Source organism: Balaenoptera musculus, chromosome 14 (assembly GCF_009873245.2).
Source record: "Balaenoptera musculus isolate JJ_BM4_2016_0621 chromosome 14, mBalMus1.pri.v3, whole genome shotgun sequence".
Lineage (NCBI taxonomy): Eukaryota > Metazoa > Chordata > Mammalia > Artiodactyla > Balaenopteridae > Balaenoptera > Balaenoptera musculus.
This window is the reverse complement of record NC_045798.1, coordinates 82,625,014-82,644,579: the sequence shown is the minus strand read 5'-3', so window position 1 is coordinate 82,644,579 and position 19,566 is coordinate 82,625,014. Positions and strand designations below refer to the sequence as shown.

At 39.0% G+C, this 19,566-nt stretch overlaps 1 protein-coding gene across 1 annotated transcript in view; it reads right to left on the bottom strand.

Moving 5' to 3' along the window:
• The window catches only part of DOK6 (docking protein 6), a 408,332-nt gene that overhangs the window by 161,264 nt on the left and 227,502 nt on the right, over nt 1–19,566 (bottom strand). The gene's annotated exons all lie outside the window — the stretch shown is intronic.

Sequence of the window (19,566 nt, the reverse complement as noted above, 5' to 3'; positions counted from 1 at the left end):
GGACTGAAGGTCTGATCCCCGTCATTCTGAACTGCAGTGGATCATAGATCAGCAAAAGAATGTGATCGATTTCCTTTTACAAATCTCAAAAGTAGACCATCCTCACTTAAAAAAATTTAGGGAGAGGATATTAAAAATAACTTTCCCCTTTAGAAAACTCCAATTATCTAAGATATTGATTAGATCACTCTCTTTTTATTCCCATTACTTCCCGACTTCTCTGTATTTGCGGTTTTTCTTTGCTTGAAACCTTAGAATACCTTACACCTACACAAAATCTTGTAGTATCGAATGCTTTCACAAACATGGATGAATTTGATCCTAATATAAGCCCTCTGTGCATGAGATGACTAAGGATTAGTGTCATAACTGGGTCTCATATCCTATCATGGGTCAGCGCCAAGACAGAATTGGAACCCAAGCCTTCTAACTATTTTTATATGCGGAGATCCGAAAGGTTAGATATTTTGGGCCAAGCCACCAAATCACTGCACGGAAATTGGATAAGAGCTTTCCACTGACACCCACCCAGAGAAATTTCTGACTTTTTCACATAGCATAAGTCTGTACTAGAGCAGTTTAATATAGATTTCCTTCAAACCTCTTGCTCCTCTCCGTGGATGACATTGCAGCCTTTGCCCTGGCATTTTAAACTACCCATAAAAACGTTATCTGTGACACGTTTTCTTGACTCCAGGGATTTGAGTATCAACTGCTCTGCTCGACGGCCAACGTCACCAAACCTGGGTAATGCTTTCTCCCCGTGCTCAGTCGCACAGCCTTAGCATCAAAAATGGGTTTGATCAATGAGATGTCAAGCCATATTTGTCACTTTTTCTTAGTTTTATCAAGACCATAGAATATTGTTAGAAAATAGAGAAAAAGAACATGCAGTCTCCCACAGAGTACTATTCTGACGAAAATAATGCTTCCGATGTTCAAATCACAAAAGTGATTTTTCCTTGCAAAAGCTATGGTTTGCATCCTTCAGGGATTGTCCTCTGTGGTGTCAGACACAGCATGTGCCCAAGGAGAAAGCAGATTCTCACGTGGGCCAGGCCTGGCTCCTTGTCTGGCTGGTGGGCTTTTCCTCATGAAAATAAAAAAGAATCCCTTCTGATCACAGGGCCTCTAATACAATAAAAAGGCATTGCTGAGGCTCACAGCTTTCTAAAAAAAAAATGTTTTTTCTTCTGGTGAGGGAACGCCAGCCTTCACAGAAAAATTTTACAAAAGCAACAACAGCATATATTGAAAATAATTTTCATTAGATATATGAATTTTGACTTCTAAAATTTATGAAAGTTTTGAAAGCTTTTCTAACAACAGATCAAAAGCTTAAGCCAATTCCCATGCCGTGTCTCTAGAAATCCTTGACATTTTTGCTAAGGGAGACAATATGGCTATATTTTTTCTTTATACATTTTAATGTTTTGACTATTTCTCAGAACTCCACGACCTTCAATCATCAGTGAAATCACATGCAATTAACATCTCATCTGCATGACTCTACCTTGGAGTATTTCCAGGACCCCATAGATGGAAAGAAGAATATCTACTATGCTATGTGCGGTAAAATTAAAAGTGTGAAATATGACAAAGCACCTGTGTCACAATGTTCCCTTTAAATACTAAGTCAGTGCATGCTCAGAGGTTAAAGAAATATGTCCCTCACTCCTTCTAGTAACTCTTTTATCCTAGGATTGAATGAGATAAAGAAAACAACCACACAGTAAAGGGCTTCTAGGAAGCTCGAGCTGACTATTTTGAGTAGAACTTAACTTGGCGTTTCTGTAAGGACCAGAGCCAGTGGGCTGCCACCACGGCAATGAGAGGGGCTCCTGGGCTTCCACCAGCAGGTAAAGATGGCTTTTGCAGCCAATCTTGAGAATTGCAACACTTCTGCATTTTAATAGTATAGCAGCATGTATGAAGAGAAATAGCAAGAGTAATACAATTAGACTAGATATAGTCACATTAAAGACTGAATTATAAACTATTTCAGAAAGAAACAGAGAGAGGAGGAGAGGGAGAGAGAGAGGGAGAAAGAGAAAGAGAGAGACATCCCTGCAATTCAGCTCAGAAGAATCAGATCAGATCAGAATCATCAAGGGTTCATTTCTTTATTAACAAACATTTTCTCACTATAAGCCAGGCACTGTGCTAAGAGGATATGGAAAAACACAGTTTCTGTTCTCAGTAATCTTAGAGTCAGGTGGGTGGGCAGGCGAGTCTGATGTGTGGTTCTCTGGAGGGCTGTGGCTTAGCCTGTAGGAGCTGGGGCTCCAGGACAAAGGCTGAGCAGCTCAGAGGGAATCTGATCAGGGACCTGCAGGGCGAGCAGGAAGGGGAGGGAGTGTGTGTGAGTGTGTGTATCGGTGTGTGAGTGTGTATCAGCTTGTGAGTGTGTATCAGTGTATGTGAGCGTGGGACAGTGTGCATATGAGTACGTTAGAGCGCACTAGTGTGTGACAGTATTTGTGAATGTGTGTGTGAGTGCACGGGTCTGTGTATGAGTACGTAAGTGTGAGGTATTTGTGCGAGAGTATGAGGGAGCGTTACGTGTCTCTGTGTGAATGTGCTGGAGGAACCAGGCTGCACTGAGGAGGGTGGTCGGGGCTGAGATGGAGAGGCACATCCAGGGCAGCGACAGTGACACCTTGTGACCAGCGAGGGACAGCCCTGAGTTCAAGGAGTAAAGTCTGAGAAGCAGTCAGCACTCTGTCCGTCCTATTCCCGGTTTTGTAGTATTTAGTTCAGTTAGATCAGCCCCAAACCTTCACCTCAAAAGTACTAACCTTTGTAGTCTGCATACTTGATCTAATAGTTTTGCTGCAGACAAGCTGAATTTGTTTATTATACAAGGCTTTGTTGCTTAAAATCTGTTTTTGACAGTCACCTTTCAAATAATTATAGCTGTGCTTTTTATTTGCTCTTTTCTTAGGCAAACTCCATGTATTGAATTCCTTTAATATCTTTTATTGCATGTTAATTTACTTTGTCCCATTATTATTTAACTAGTGTTTTTCTCTGAATTACCTTACATCTTTCACCTTTTCATCGTCTGTGTTCACAGAACTGAGATTAAATACGAATGCAATAATCTAATAAACCCACTGTATTTTAAAATATTTATTTTCCCATAATTTCAGTGCCTTTTGTCTTTTGTTTTATCTTTCAAGCGTCTACCTTGGTCTACACATAATGTGTAAATAATTAAATTTCTTTATGGAGGAATAAAGGCATAAAATGTTCTGCAACGTTTTCTACGTTTTTCTCTTTATGGTGGAAGTGCTTTCTCATTTAGATGTCTTTTTTGGATAGCTGGCAGCTATGCTCAAATTCTTAATTCAGGTCAATAACTTTTCTCTAGAACAGAACCCCAAATAATGTTTTCATTATGTATAGGATTAGTTAAATGAACAAATTTGGTAACTTCCAAAAGAAAAAAAACCTGAAAGATGTTTGGGAATAACAAGACAAACAGAGAAGAGAGACTAAACTAAATTATGAGACTGTAGGGAAAATGATGATCAGGGACCCTGCAAAGTAGAGATACAGTCAAAGATGGACAGCTGCTCCTGAGTTTCTTTCCATCACTTCTTTGCAGAATTCTCGGGAGAATTTGCAGAATTATGGCTAGATTCCTTTGAATAAGAAGAGATCTTTACATAGCAGACTCTTAAGCATGCCTATTGAATAAATGATTAAATTTAAGCTTTATGACTTTCACTAAATTTAGGCCTTAGGATAATGACTTGAAAGTTAAATGATCCAAAAGGAGCTATATTTGAAAACAGTGAAAAAAGGGTCATCACATCTACAGAAAATAGGCTATCAGCTAAAATCATATAGCAGAATTAAAAATGGCACTGAATCAGTTTCATGGTAATTTGCTGTAAGATGCAGGCAAGACTAGTTTTGTGTGGAAATAATAAATTTGTGTATTTAGTTCTCATTGGATTTGGCTTTTATTAATAATCTTAGGAAAATGTACGTAAGATAATACTGTTTTGTCATCAGCAAAACCAGGAATTCTTAAGTGTATGTAATTCTTATTTGCTGGGCAGATTTGCTATAATTTGGTGACAAATGTTGTTTTTATATTTACTGAAGTCTTAAATACTTCAGTATTTGCTGGAAAGTGAAGAAAAATGTCTCCTGATGTAGACTATTGCTACAAAGATCTCTTATTGTCATTTGAAATTTATAGAGCTATTAAAATATACTACATTTTGATGACATTTTCCATTCTTGAAAATTGGCACCTACTTCTTATTTAACTGGCCTTGTTGATATGTTACGGACTTTTCTTTTTCTCTTACTTTTTCTGTAGTAGGAAGATAAGAGACCAGTTAAACCTTAACTGCATGCTTCAGCAAAGACGGGAAGAATGTTTAGCTCACAGGAAAGGGCCCTCCCTGTCTGTTGAAGTCAGATGGGTAGGATTGATCAGTTCTGAGATGTGGAACGTTTAGTTTTCTTTTCTAAGTAAGAGGCGTGTTTATTTCCTGTCCCTGAGGTGCCTTAATTTACTCCTTTCCACATTCCCTCACACCTGATAATCCTTTAAAACTTGTTTCAAATATGCCCTTCTTTGTTTAGTTCCTTCAGGCCCAAGTTTGGATTTGACATCTTTCCTCTACATTTCCATTTCACTCTGTCTATAGTTTGATTATAGTCCCTATATCCCTGAGTTATTTGTCTGCCTTTCCCAACCAATATATTCTGATACTAGAGTCAGGGAGACATTGATTTAGTCATTCTAGAGCCAGTGCAGCACCTGGATATGGAAACTAATAAATAAATGTGGAACAAGTAAGTAGATGTGATTTGCAGTTGATTCCTGGAAATTAATACACATTCTAGAACCAAATGAAAATAATTTGGGAAGTAGTCACTTGCTGGATGTTTTGAAGTCTTTATTCATCCCCATTTTAAGTGGAGATTATAACTTCTACTCTTCACAGCTGGCTCGTCTAGATAAAACAGATCTTTGATTAGGAAGGGGAAGAGAGAAATTTCAAATATGATTCTCTATCAAACTTCAGTAATTCTAAAATATCTCACATTCGAAAGGTTTCTTATTTTAATAAGCTGTCTTTTTCTTTTAGCCTCATTTGTGGTATTTATGCCAAAATGGAAGACTTGTATAAATTCCTTTTGTTCCTATATATGATAAACACTTGACAAGATTTTTATTTTCTAGAGATATGGCAATGGAATCTTAGAAAAGGTCAACTTTGAGCCAAGGAAATGAGTTACCTAAGTTTATTTGATCTTTTATGCACATAATCATAACTTATTTTCCTTAATTTAACAGCAGATTGATATATCACATTTTTGGATTCAATATAGCATGTCTTATTCTGCCATTCTCTCCTTTTGTGAATTAGAGGAGTGAGGCGAGGCTTTCAGATGTGGCCAAAGAGAAAATCGCTCCCATCTGTCTTCCAAAGTAACAAGTGACAAACAGCAAAAAATCATAGAACCATCGAATGTGCTGCTCTTTAGCCTGACAAGAATTTGCTGCAAAACGCTTTAATATGGAGGTTAGTCAATGACACAGAGCTTAAAGCAAATCAGAGAAAATAAGAAAGAACACAAATCAACACTTGTAAATAGCCTGAGAATGATGGGAAAATGATGTCAAAACATTACAAGAAAGCAAGGTAGAAAGGGGTCCTCTGCACTAATGCTGAAGGTCAGCTCCAGAGTGAGTGCATTTGTAATAGAAAACAGCCCCAGGAGGAACACTTTCCAATCTGTGGAATTCTTAATAGACACCAACTGAACACTTGATGTATGTGCCTAAGCTTCTCATAGGAACTTTTGTGAAGCAGGGAACTTTCTGAGAAAGAGGCACCATCAAGAGCTCTTAATCATGTTCTCATAAGGCCTAAAAGCAATTCCTTTCTATGCAGCAATCATGAGGTACTTGGGAGTAGAAAGGAAAACACGAAAGAGGAGAGCTCTGTGTTGGAATATGGAAGTGTTGCCAGTGCCGTGGTTAGATAGCGAAGACTGTGCCTGAAACCACACAGAGCTCTGAAACTGTTTCTCTATACAGAGCCAAATTTATTACAAAAACCTTTGACAATCGCTCAGAGTATGGAATTGAATTTGGCCAACAATCTCAATGAGCCTGGGAGTGTATTATCCTCAAAGCTTCCAGAAAGGAACACAGCCTTGCCGACACTTTAGTTTTTGCCTGGTTAGACTAGTGTTGGACTTCTGTCCTTTAGAATTGTAAGATGATAAATTTGTGTTGGTTTAAGCTGCTGTGTGTAGGGCACTTTTTTATGTCAGAAACAGAACACCAAAACAAACACAAAGGCCAATTAGTCTCTTCCTCTCTACCAGGAAAACCTCCAAGCAAGCAAATTAATTTAATGGGATGTGATCCATGAAAAATTAGGAAGGTATACAGATATAGATGGAACATGATGTGATTAAATCTGCTTGAAGCTTAAGAAGTAAAATAAATAGGAAAGACTTCCTGGTTAACGCTGGGGTCGGGGAGTCTCAAAACAGAGAACGCAGGAACTGCCAAGAGCTAACCCAGAAAAACAGCAGGGGGTTGGAGGAGGGATGCCGGCAACGACGACTGAGGAGAGTTGGAGCAATCACCAGAAAGATGAGATGCAGCTTGAATCTTAAGATACTAAGAAAGGACTGGGTAGAAGAGGACATGATCTATAGGGAAGGGATGTAAAAGGATGCATGATCTAAAGGACCGGATGTCATATAAAAGGCAAATGCGATTTAAAGGGACACACTGGGTTTTGAGGGGCAAGAGTGATTTTTGTGGAGTCTTCCAGTTACACAGCTTTTAAGTGAGAAAAAAAGGCAAAAAAGAAGAAGAACCCTTCAGCAACTGGGTGGGGGAGGGGAGAAGAAGAAAAAATAGAAAATTTAGGATCCTGTAAGACAAAAGGATGCCACATTTCAGAGAATTCACTCTCTCTCCCATCACCAAAGCAAACAAACAAACCCTTGCTATGCTACCTGGACTTTGTTAAAAGGACAGAAAAGGGTAGAATTAAACTAGGACTCTTAAAAACACCCCAATGTCATAAGAATCAACAAAGGAAATAAAAGTCCATGGAGAACTATGGCAGAAATTCAAGACACGAAAATTCACATAAATTCAAATCAGTTTAGGAAAACTGCCTCTCACCTCACCCCATTCCCCCAAAATAACATGATGCAGAAGAAAACTGTAAGTGTGCACTCCAAAAATAGTTGAATACATTCAAACAAGCATTTGTGGATATAAAAATTCAGTTTGAATTAGAAATTCAAAAACTAAGAATGGAAATGAACAACAACAACAAAAATAGGTGAAATGAAGAGTGGAATGAATCTAGAAAAGAAGTGAAAGAAAAAGAGAAAATTAACTCTGAAATGACAAATTATAAGATGCTTAAGAAAAGACAGTCTCAAATGAAAACTTACTAAGAGGCATTGACCAAAGTGAGAAAATAAAACTGTCATGAAAAAAGAAGTAAAAAGGAGAGAAGTAGTGGCGATGGGTACCAGGCAAAAGCATAATGGTGGCTTGAATCGATGGACCAGTAGAGTGGGCATAGTGGTGATAAGAACCATTAAATTTAGAATATATTCATGAAAACCTATGATATTTGCAAGTTTGCAATATTTGCAATATTTGTAGCATGAGGGAAAGAGAGAGATTAAAGATGAACACAGAGGGACTTCCATGGTGGTGCAGTGGTTAAGAATCCTCCTGCCAATGCAGGGGACACGGGTTCGAGCCCTGGTCCGGGAAGATCCCACATGCCTTGGAGCAACTGGGCCTGTGTGCCACAACTGCTGAGCCTGCGCTCTAGAGCCCATGAGCTACAACTGCTGAGCCCATGTGCCACAACTACTGAAGCCCGCACGCCTAGAGCCCGTGCTCCACAACAAGAGAAGCCACCACAATAAGAAGTCTGCGCATCACAACGAAGAGTAGCCCCCCCGTCTCGCCACAACTAGAGAAGGACTGAGCGCAGCAACAAAGATCCAACACAGCCAATAAATAAATAAATACATTAATTAATTAATTAAAAAAAAAAGATGAACACAGAGTTTCTTGCTTGTGCAACTTTTCACTAAAAGTCATGGAATTGACTTTTAGTGAAAGTGTGAAGACTGTGGGAGAAGCAGATTTGGAAGAAAATAAGAGCTCAGTTTCAGAAATAAGTTTTAGATGCTTATTAGATATAGAAGTGAAAAGATTAGTAGGCAGTTGGATATATCAGCCTGGTGTTCAGAACAGAGGTTTAGACCGGACTTATAAATGTGGAGTCAACAGTGTATAGCTATCATTTAAAGGTAGGTATCCACGTGAGACCACCAACCAGTTTGAGTTGACAGAAAAAAAAGAAGACATTCAGAGGCTAAGACCTGGTACTCTCCCACAATTAGAGATCTGGGAGGTGGGAAGGAGGCTTAGAAGTAACAGACATTCAAGGAAGAAGAAACCAAAAAGGGTATATTATGCTGGAAGCCAAGGACAAATAGTGTTTCAAGGAGGGGAGCATGACTGTTTCATTTTATAGTTTTTTTCAGTTTTACTGAGGGATAATTGATGAATAAAATTGTAACATATATAAGGTGTACAACATGATGATTTGAGATATATATATACACACACACACACACATATATATATTTGTGAAAGAATCCCCACAATAAAGTTAATTAACACATCCATCATCTTACATATTTAGGTTTTTTGTTTGTTTGTTTTTGTTTGCTTTGGTGAGAACACTTAAGTTCTACTCCTTTAGCAAATTTTGATTTTACTATACAATATTATCAACTGTGATCACCATGTTGTACATAGATCCTCAGACCTTATTCATCTTATAACTGAAAGCTTGTACCCTTTTACCAACCTCTCCTCCTTTCTCCTACGCCCCAGCCCCTGACAACCACCATTCTACTCTCTGTTTCTATGAGTTCAACTTTAAAAAAAATGTCCACATATAAGTGATACCATGCAGTATTTGTCTTTCTCTGTCTGGATTATTTCATTTACCATAATGCCCTCAAGGTCCACCCATGTTTTTACAAATGGCAGGATTTCCTTCATTTTAAAGGCTGAATAATATTCCATTGTGTATGTACCACATTTTCTTTATCCATTCATCTGTTGATGGACACTCAGGTTTTTCTATACGTTGGCTTTTGTGAATAATGCTGTAATGAACATGGGAGTAAAGATATCTCTTTGAGATAATGATTTCTTTTTCTTTAGATATATAACCAGAAGTAGGAATACTGGATCATATGATAGTTCTATTTTAATTTCTTGAGTAACTGTGTAGTCTGTACACCAATTTACATTCCACTGACAGTGTACAAGGGTTCTCTTTTCTCCACATCCTGGCCAGCATTTGTTATCTCTTGCCTATTGCATACATGGTCAATTAATTTTCTAAAAAGGCACCAAAAATACACAAAGAAAAAAGAAAAATCTCTTTCATAAATGGTGTTGGGAAAACTGGATATGCACATGCAAAAGAATGAAACTCCACCCCTATCTTACACTATACATAAAAATCAACTCAAAATGGATTAATGACTTGAATGTAAGACTTGAAATCATAAAACTCTTAGAAGAAAACAGAGAGTAAGCTCCTTGATTTTTACGATTCGATACCAAAAGCACAGGCAACAAAACAAAAATAAACAAGTGGGATTACATCAAACTAAAAAAGCTTCTTCACAGCAAAGGAAACCATCAACTAAGTGAAAAGGCAACATATGGAATGGGAGAAAATATTTGCAAGCCACATATCTGATAAGGGGTTAATATACACAATGTACAAGGAACTCATCAAACTTAATAGTAAAAAAACCAAATGGCCCAATTAAAAAATGGGTAAAGGACCTGAACAGGTATTTTTCTAAGGAAGACATACAAATGGCCAACAGGTACATGAAAAGGTACTCAACAACATTAATCATCAAGGAAATGCAAATCAAAACTACAAAGATATCACATGACCAACTGCTTTAAATACCAGCAAAGCTCAAATAAAATGAGGTCCAAATTTGACTACAAGATTCACCAATGTGGAGGGCATTCGTTTCCTTAGTAAAGAGAGTTTTTGATTGACTGATAGAAATAAAAGGCTGATCGAACAGGTACAAGGAAAACTAGGAGAGAAGAGACAGAAATTGGAGTCAGAATATAGGTAAATATAGACAACTCTTTTCAGAAGGTTTTGTTTGTCTTTTGTAAAAGACAGAAGCGAGGTGGTGCAAGCGAGGTGGAGGGAAAAGAGGTAAGAATTTTAGAGGGTATCTATCAGGATTTGTGCAGGGGTGTGGGAAGGAACTACAGTGCCATATACAGGCCTCCATGGTGATTCTGGACACGAGAGATGACCAAGAAGAATGAGCTTCTCGTGGTAACTGACGTGACAGAGATAAAGTGCATTTGAAATTGGTCCTGATGGCCCCATGCAGACAGTAGGGCGATAGATACAGTGAGTGCTGAGCGGAGAAAGGGATGGGAGGTCTTTCTGGCATCACAGTTTCCGGGGCTTCCTGGCGGCTCCTGCTGATGAAGTTGGAGCTTGCAGATTGCCAGGCGTATTCCACGGCAGTGAGAAACTTCCTCTTCACTGCAGACAAGGCCTCCCTGCGTCCTTGTCCTGCTGAGTGCACAGACTGTCGCCTCAGCCCCACTGACAGCGGACTGCACAGGGCTCTCTTCCCCTTGACTTTTGTGGAAAGAGATCCTGGGTCGTCAGGAGGCAGTTGTTTCTTAATCTCACAAATCTTGGGGTTGTCTTTGACTTCTGTCGTTTAATTCATTCCATACCTTCCATCTCATATCATCCAATGCAATCAGTAAATATGGATCCCCATTATGTGCAAAGCACCATTTAATGTCCCGGGGATAAAGTCTCTGCTTTCTTGGTTCATTCTAATGGAAACGGGCAATGAAGCAGCAGAAAGAACTAATTTAGGTAGTGACAGAGTCAGGCATTTGTGGTGGCTCTTTTAGACAGTGTGGTCAAGGAAGTCTTATTTATGCAGGCAACAGTGTCAAATGTAACATTAAAATATTTCTCACAAATCGCTTCTCCCCATTCCCACTGCTACCATTCTTTGTTTCCTTCTCTCTGCTGGAATGAGATGAAAGCTACTTCATGGACCTTCCTATAACAATCACCCCTACATCTAATCCATCTGAAACACTTTCATGCACAAAACGGATGCTGTCATTCTATTTCCCATTTTAAGCCTCTTTATGTTTATTTTAATATTTATTTTATTATCATATCTTGCCTGGACTACAGAAAATAGCATCCTAACATGTTTCTTTGTCTCCAGTTGCTCCCTCTATATCAGTCTTGAGTGCTATTCCTCCAATTTTTTGGTTCTTCTCCTTAGGGCTTGTAGCATGATGGCATTTCCTTGAACAGTAACATCTGGCTTAGTCATTGGTTTGACCAATGAATTATGAGCAGAAATTCCTTGTGACACTTCTGTGTGGAAGTTGTAAGAGCTGGGTGTATAATTCTCTACACTCCCTTCCCATTGATGCAGTGAGGTGAAAGGAAACAATGAAACTGTGCTTGTGTCAGTCTGGATTCCTGATGTCCATGATGAACAGAGCCATTCTACAGACTCACAGGGTAAGCGAGGAAAAAATCGTTTGCTGGGTGAAGGGACTAAGATTTTAGGATTGTATGTTATGGCTACATGTCTCATGTTTCCTAATTTAAAAAAAAAAATAGAAGGAAAAAAAATAGAAGTGGGGTGATTCTATCACAAAAACTTAAAATGTGTCATTGTCTTGGTGGTCAGTCAGCAAGGAATAAGGAAACTGTAACCGGATGCATGCTGATGCCTATTAGGAGGTGGTGAAATATTTGGTTAAAATGTCACCTGCAGTAACTTGGTGAAGGAGTTAGAAAATAACATGAAGTAGGGAAAGGAACTGAAAAGCAGAATATTAGCAAGTGTTAGTTGCTATAGGTTGCATTTGACAAGGTATAAGGAAAATAATTGGTCTGTTTGCACATAAAAGGATGTAAAGGAAGCAGAGTATATGTAAATAATTAGAGCCTTTCAAGGCTGAAAAAGGCAGCTGCTTCTCAAATCCAAGTCAACTCCAATAGAAATAAAAATGATAAGGCTTTGAGCTATATAATCCTTTCTTGAAACCTCTGAATGGCTGAAAGTTCCTTGGAGTAAAGGTCCATCCAAGGGTGTGATGGCCAGTGTATCTCTTCATTCGGAGAAATAGCTCAGGAAGAAGGTACCAAGGGGGTGGTTCTCCCATCAAACGTGACCGCTCAAAGTCTGAAGGAGACCTTGCAGGAGGCCTAGAATTCAAGAGAAGTGTTTCTAGAAAAGAAATGTGGGCATAACTATTGGCACACGGAACTAAGTAAAAATCAAATAGATTAAAAATGGCTACGTATTTAGAAACAGAAATCTGCTCTAGAAAAAGTTAATGGCTTTTGCAGCTTGTATACCACCCTTGAGCTTCTAGGGCAGAAAGCTGTTGAGAAAGTGTCTCAGTTCCTAAAGAAGGTATACACGCCCATGTTCACTTCAGATGTCAAGTCAGAGAAAAGAAAATCAGGAAAGTCCCAGAGACTGGAATCACAGGTTTCATATAACAAAGGACAGGTGACCCTCTTCTAGGGAGCAAAACTGGTACCTAGTCAAGTACAAGACCCCATTCCACACAGCAGGGGTCCTCTGCACAGTATTTATTCTGTCTCTGCCACAGTGAGGAGGAGCATAGGTTTCTACCATGAAAAGCCACATCTGGACGTCCTCCAGCAACAACTGTGCATCCGACTGGATGAGACACCAAGATTGTGTCTTTTAGAAAGGGGTGAATGTATTTTTTGTTTAGGAAGAAAACTGAACAGATGTTTGGTGACCAGAAGTGCGGATGGTATATACCCTTTACTTGGTAAACTGGATCTGAAGCTTCTTCTTTCAGGTTCATAGTTAGATGGCATTTTCTCCCCTTGGAGTTAGGTGCCTGGCACACCGAATATTCGTTGAGTGAATGAGAAAGTAATACAGTATCACGTTCCCTTTTAGTACACAGAGTTTGAGTCACTCTAAGAGCACACAGGGGGAGCACTGCCTGCAGTTAGGAGATGGGATGAATGTCATGAATATCTTCTTTTTTTTTATCTCTAAGAAGAATACACTAATGGTTTTGACCATAACGCCCGCTGGAATTCTTCTTTCATTCTAATCATACACTCAGAAATGAAGAGAGCATGGGGACCATGAAGAGTGTAAAATAACTAATGAGGAGTATAAAAATGATAATTATCCTGATAATTTACAAGATGACTATTAACATTTATACGTTCTTTTCACGTGATCATAACTATGTACACCCGACAAAGATGGCTTTTCAAAAACTAGTATCAAACTGAGAATATATAATAAATATTATGTTCAAATTCATTTTCCATTCACTGGAAATAAAGATAATATATTATCCTCAGAGAAGTACTCAGATGAGTCTGAAAAATTATTTCTTAGCAATTTGAAAACAAAATACAGAAATAATGAAAAAAACCCAATTGATTATTTTAAGTTCAAAAAACTACAAGAATTTAAAATATCAGATCCTGAAATTAATTGTATGCACTTTTGATGCATTAGTATACTTTAAATTTTAATCTTTACTTTTATATCACCTTTGCGCCCATTCCAAACATTACATAATAATTTATTTAAAAATGTATTTGTTGACCAATCATCCTTTAAATTAATGGCTTGTGAAATGAGATAAATTGGAAATGTGTTTTCATATATTTCAGAAATATTTTATTAAAGTAAACTTTATAATACCAGTAAACGAGATTTGTCCTCTTGGGTTTGGATCCAGCTAAAGCTACCACCTGAAAACAGCTAAATATCCTCACCTTGGGAAAACATTCTAAAGAGAGCCACCATACTCATTCACCCAGGACCTAAAGCCAGAAGTGTGAGACAAGGCGGCTGCCTTCACTTGCAACTCCTTCCCATACATATGCTGGAGTAAACAACCACAACCACGGAAATTAAAAGCAATGATCTGAGTTCCTAGGAAAGTACCATGGAAATTCCCCTCTCTAATTCTGAAAGAGAGGCATGAAACACCCTATCTCAAGCCACGAGAGGGTGTGTTCTTGTGCATCTCAGTGTGTATGTGTGAGGGGAGGGGAGAGTGAGTGGTGAGAGAGCTTCTCCTACACACTGGGGGTGTCAGGCTACTGGTTTCACTCCCGGGCTGGGAATCTGCTTATTGAACTTGCTGTTCTGCGTACCTGTCAATTTGATGAGGGGGCGGGGAAGGGCTGGAAAGAGACCAAGAGGTGGCATTGGTGGCAGGCCGGCATTCACAAACACGAGACGGCAAAAATAAAACTTTAGTGTGTCCCAAGTGGACCCTGCTGAAGTCCAAGAGGTCTGCATGCTGGCTGAGGGCTGGATAGGGGACCCCAGCAACAGAAGTTCTTGCACAGACCCTGGTGGAGGCCGCTGGGCAGGGCTCAGCAGAGATGTGCGTGGGTGGATGGTCGGAGCACGTGTATGCAGAGCCGGGTCTGTGCAGGGAGGCGGCCGTCTTCCCAAAGAGCTCCCGAGTCCCACCCAAAGAGACCCTTCGGCTCGGAGACCGCGCAAGTCCACGGAGGCCGGCACCCATGCTAGCCAACCAAACAGGTGTCGGGGTCTCTTCCTCGTCCTCAGATTTTCAACCTGACTATAAAAAGTCTCATTGTAAATCAACTGATGCACCCTAATGCAAAATTTGGTTTGATTAAAGTGAATCAATGTGAAACTGTATACAAATATTTTCTATTTTCTATCTGTTCAAAGGAAATATCCATCTCCCAACAAAGACCTGAAGACAAAAGACCCAAATAGACAAGAAGGACAGAGCTTCAAACTTGGAGAATATAGTTAGGGTAGAAGAAAAACATTTTCAAGGAAAGACTTTCTTTACAAGAAATGGAGGTAAAGAAAGCAGTAAGTTACATCAGGAGCAAGCATTCTAAAAGTATCTAAGATAAATGTACAGTCTGATTAAAATGTGAGCACCTCAAGACAGAAGCGTGGGAGAAAGAGGAGAGGAGAAAAGGAAGAAAACAATTGGAATTCCTGGAATTCTGCATCAAAACGCTGTGGGGAGATCAAATTCTGGGTTTATTTAGAAGAACTAAGTTGAAAAGAGGCTAGCTGTCTCTCTTCTGATTACTATTTGTTTCTGTGCTAAGCCCAGAAGTCAGCTTCTCAGAGTGGTCACAAGGTGGGTATAATTCAGATTTCCGATTCGGACAAACAAGTAAGAAGACATCTGTAATGTGCATTTACAGTTTGGGGAGATTGGTGACAGTCTATGTCATGTATTTTATGTACTCTTTCTAGTTTTCCTTCACATTGTATCTGTGTCTGTATTCAGTTTTAAAAATTAATCCAGTAAATTAAAGTTATAATTTAATACACAACTATTTTAGGTAAGAAACCAAAATTAACTAGACGATCATTAATCATGTTGCATTTTGGTATTCTTTGATAAGAATAAGCTGAATTTTAGAGCTATTATCCCAATGACTGCACAGAAAGGAACCTTGATTTATTATTACAGAGTGTAATGCAAAGGTCTCCAATTTTTTGTTTTTTACCTTTTGACCCCCTCCCCTAACCTAGGCCTCTAGCACCACGAATCTGTTCTGTCTATAAGCTTGGTTTGTTTTTTTTTTTGTTTTCTGTTTTTGTTTTTTTAGATTTTACATATAAGAGCTCATAAGGTATTAGTCTTTCTCTGTCTGACTTATTTCACTTAGCACAATGCCCTTGAGGTCCATTCATGCTGTTACAAATGGCAAGATTTCATTATTTTTTATGGCTGAATAATATTCATATATATATATGTATATATACATACACACAAAACAATTCTTTATCCAGTCAACCATCAACGGACATTTAGGTTGTTTTTATGTCTTGGCTATTGTAAATAACGTTACAATAAACATGGGGGTACGTATATCTCTTTGAGTTAGAGTTTTCATTTTCTTCAAATAGATACCCAGAAGTGGAAATGCTAGATCTTATGACGGTTCTATTTTTAATTTTTTTGAGGAATATCCACAATGTTCTTCATAGTAGTTACACCAAGTGACATTCCCACCAACAGTGCACAAGGGCTCCCTTTTCTCCACACCCTCGCCAACACTTGTTATTTCTTGTCTTTTGTACCATAGCTGTTCTGACAGGTGTGAGGTGGTATCTTATTGAGGTTTTGATTTTGATTTGCATTTCCCTGATGATTAGGGATCTCAAGCATCTTTTTATGCATCTGTTGTCCATCTGCATGTCTTCTTTGGAAAAATGTCTATTCAGACTTCTGCCTATCTATCTATCTATCTATCTATCTATCTATCTATCTATCTATCTATCTATCTATCATCTATCTATCTATCTATCTATCTATCTATCTATCTATCTATCTATCTATCTATCTATTTATGGCTGCGTTGGGTCTTCGTTGCTGAGCACAGGCTTCCTCTAGTCACGGCGAGCAGGGGCTACTCTTCATTGTGGTGCGGGGGTCTAGGTGCTCAGGCTTCAGTAGTTGTGGTGCATGGGCTTAGTTGCTCCACAGCATGTGGGATCTTCCTGGACCAGTGCTTGAACCCACATCCCCTGCACTGCCAGGTGGGTTCTTAACCACTGTGCCACCAGGGAAGTCTCTCTGCACATTTTTTAATTGGATTGTTTTTGTGCTGATTTGTATGAGTTCCTTATGTATAACCATTATCAGACATATCATTTGCAAATATTTTCTCCCATTCCATAGGTTGCCTTTTTTGTTGTTTATGGTTTTCTTTGCTGTGCAGAAGCTTTTTAGTTTGATGTGGTCCCACTTATTTATTTTTGCTTTTGTTGCTTTTGCTTTTGGTGTCAGATTCAAAAAATCATTGCCAAGACCTACGTCAAGGAGCTTACTGCCTAGAATTTTCTTCTTGGAGTTTTATGGTTTCAGGTCTTATGTTCAAATCTTTAATCCATTTTGAGTTAATTTTTGTGTATGGTGTGAATTAGTGGTCCAGTTTAATTCTTTTGCATGTAACTGTCCAGGCTTCCCAACACCATTTATTGAAGAGACTATTCTTTCCTCATTATAGAGGGGTCTTTCATAAAATTTTAGTTCTGATGAATGTATCACTTGAGAAAGAAACGTGAAATATTTTAGTGATTACATCAGGACCAATCTCCCCGCAAATGTCACTATCTTGCATTAGCACGCCCCATCCTAAAACAAACAATGAGAGAAAGTGGCCAGCCTCTTTGAGATTTGTATATTGGAGTCAACATCTACAAGTTGGTGGAAATTTTACATTCATTAATTTTTACTCAAATGAATAGACAGAGACATGTGTATCCTACTACTCTCCATATAAAAAGTAACACATTTAGCAACTGATTCAAGTCTATGTCCCCAAATATGAACAACTGATGCACCTTGCAGGCTGTCATGTACAGTGTCTGTTTCAGAAGCACAGAAATCATGTAGAAAGGATTTAAAAGTGGCCTTCAGGAAGGAAGCTGGGGCCCTGCCAGCCTGCGACATGCGCATCTGTTTCTGACATGCAGTACAGCCTCTTCCAAATGGACCTGGGGATGTGCTGAAAGTGAAACACGCCACCACAGAGGTTCCTCCTCTCCTGGCACAGCTGGGACACACCCTGATCCTTTGTGTCAACAGACTTAGTTCTACCATTCACTGCTTATAGTGCAACACAGGATTTCTGACTGTCCATCCAACAATGTTTAAAACCTAGCACTTATTCAATGTCCAGAAAGATAGTGTCCTAGCAAATAATCACAGGTCCACCCAGATTAAGGTCTTTTTTAGCCATTCCCAAGACACGCCAAGACACACCATGGCTGTAAAACGCGAGGCAGGGCGTGTTACTGCTGTCCTGACCCTCTCACTCCAGTCACCACATTTAATGACCTGCTTGCTCCTGTCCGCAGTGCCCTTGACTTTATCTCAAGCTGCTTAATTGACAAAGTTCTGCTGGTAAAGGTAAGCAGTGTGCAATTTCTCAGGGAATTGATTCCTAAATAAAAACACAAAGAAATATATCATGCAGAAATACATTATATTACATGATTATCTTCTTTTGCAACATGACAGCATGTAGCCTTCTTACGTGTTCCTGGTCACTTCATCTCTTTCTTATGGACACTATTTTTTATGTTTTGCTGTGCCTCCTTTGTAAATAATCACCTTATGTAATGGGAAAGACCAGATGTTGCTAGTTTCTTCTGAACAAGTCACAGAGGAGAGAAAGTGCAGGTGGACAGAGGAGGCTAGGAGTTGGAGCAGTGGGAGCCCAGGCTGCCAGGAGCCCCCTTTATGTCTGGGATTCGGGGGCAGCAGAACCAGATACAGGGATTAAATGTTTAGAGAGTACTAACATTCGAAATTGCAGGGTGTGAAGGAAGTTTTCAAACTGTGTATATTGGCTTTTAATATGTTTTCAAATGTTCAGAGTAGGAAAAAATATCTCCTTAAGGGAACCAGACAGAAACATGTTATAACTCTTAAGGGCTGGCCTTTGCCAGCTGAAGTGTGTTAAGGAATAGTGTTTTATTAGTATATGCAGGCTTACTGTTACAGCTCCTATAAGAGTCGATCAGGAATATTGAGAAATGAGTTATTGGAAACCCAGCTGCCAATTAACTTTTTCCCTTATTGGAAAAAGAAAGTTATATATGCGAACAATAAGCATCTTGAGGTTATTAGCTTGTGCTCTATTCTGGAATAATGAAAAAACACACTAGAAAAAACGATGTTTCCATTTGTGAAAGAAATGGAGGAATACAGAGGAGATACTGGGAGATCTAAGTAGTGGAGCCAAGGAAGCGGAAGAACCCCTTTATTCTTTTTTTTTTTTTTTTTACTTTTTAAAAAAATTCTTATTAGTCATCCATTTTATACACATCAGTGTATACATGTCAATCCCAATCTCCCAATTCATCACACCACCACCACCCCCCCCCCACCACTTTCCCCCCTTGGTGTCCATACGTTTGTTCTCTACATCTGTGTCTCAACTTCTGCCCTTCAAACTGGTTCATCTGTACCATTTTTCTAGGTTCCACATATATGCATTAATATACGATATTTCTTTTTCTCTTTCTGACTTACTTCACACTGTATGACAGTCTCTAGATCCATCCACGTCTCTACAAATAACCCAATTTCGTTCCTTTTTATGGCTGAGTAATATTCCATTGTATATATGTACCACATCTTCTTTACCCATTCATCGATGGGCAGTTAGGTTGCTTCCATGACCTGGCTATTGTAAATAGTGCTGCAATGAACATTGGGGTGCATGTGTCTTTTTGAATTATGCTTTTCTCTGGGTATATGCCCAGTAGTGGGATTGCTGGATCATATGGTAATTCTATTTTTAGTTTTTTAAGGAACCTCCATACTGTTCTCCACAGTGGCTGTATCAATTTACATTCCCAGCAACAGTGCAAGAGGGTTCCCTT